Source organism: Phytophthora infestans, genomic scaffold (genome assembly GCF_000142945.1).
Source record: "Phytophthora infestans T30-4 supercont1.197 genomic scaffold, whole genome shotgun sequence".
NCBI classification, from domain to species: Eukaryota; Oomycota; class Peronosporomycetes; order Peronosporales; family Peronosporaceae; genus Phytophthora; species Phytophthora infestans.
This window is the reverse complement of record NW_003303562.1, coordinates 96,451-97,549: the sequence shown is the minus strand read 5'-3', so window position 1 is coordinate 97,549 and position 1,099 is coordinate 96,451.

Genomic DNA, 1,099 nt, shown 5'->3' with positions numbered 1-1,099 from the left:
AACGACGCATGATCAGTAAAGATCACAAAAGGCTTAGAGCCTAGCAGGTGTACCCTGAATTTGACTAGAGCATACTTCATTGCAAGTAGCTCTTTGTCATGAACTGGATAGTTCTTCTCTGCAGCTTTGAGCTGGCGAGACTCAAACGCGATCACGCGTATACGCCCTTCGGCGTCTGCTTGTAGTAAAGCACAACCGATTGCAAAATCGGAGGCGTCACAGACGACGCTAAACGGACTATCCGGGTCCGGTAGCGCAAGGATCGGAGCCTGGAGGAGGCTCTCCTTCACAGCCTCAAAGGCTCCGTCGTGCTCGACGTTCCAGCACCATGGTGCGTCCTTCTTAAGGAGATCTTGATAATGGCCGAGCCATCTCCGCGTAGTTCGCGCTGTACTTGTGCAAGTAATTGGCTAAGCCTAGCCACTTGCGTAAGTCTTTTTGGTTCTTGGGAACCGGCCAGTCCACGATGGCCTTGACTTTGGCAGGATCTGCCCGTAAGCCACGCTTCCCAATGAAGCACCCGAGGAAAGGTATCTCCTCCGCGCCAAAGACGCACTTGTCCAAGTTGGCATACAACTTATTAGTGCGCATGCACTCGAGCACCGCTCGCAAGTGGTCAATGTGGTTATCCACGTCTGACTTTCCGTGCTCGGCACGACTATGGACGAATATATCGTCAAAGTACGTCTGAGCGTACGCCCGGTGGGGCCTAAACAACTGCGTCACAAGACGATTGAACGTTGCTGGTGCGTTCGACAGCCCCTGGGGCATGACCAGTCACTCCCAGAGCATACCGCTCGGAGTACTCACCGCTGTCAGCGGAATGTCGCTCGCTCTCATGAGCAATTGGTAGTAACCATCGACCAAGTCGAGCGCGCTGTACAACGTACAGCCTACCATGTTGTTCTGCAGAACATCCTTGCGAGGAATCGGCGTTTGCGCCGGAATAGTGGCCGCATTTAGCTTGTTAAAAGCATGAACAATGCGCCACTTTGCCCGTTCGGCTTTTCTGACACAAGAACGTGGGTGGTCGAGTGGCGGAGACTTACTCTCACGCACCAATCCCCTGGCCTCGTGCTTTCGCACGGGAAGAAATGCG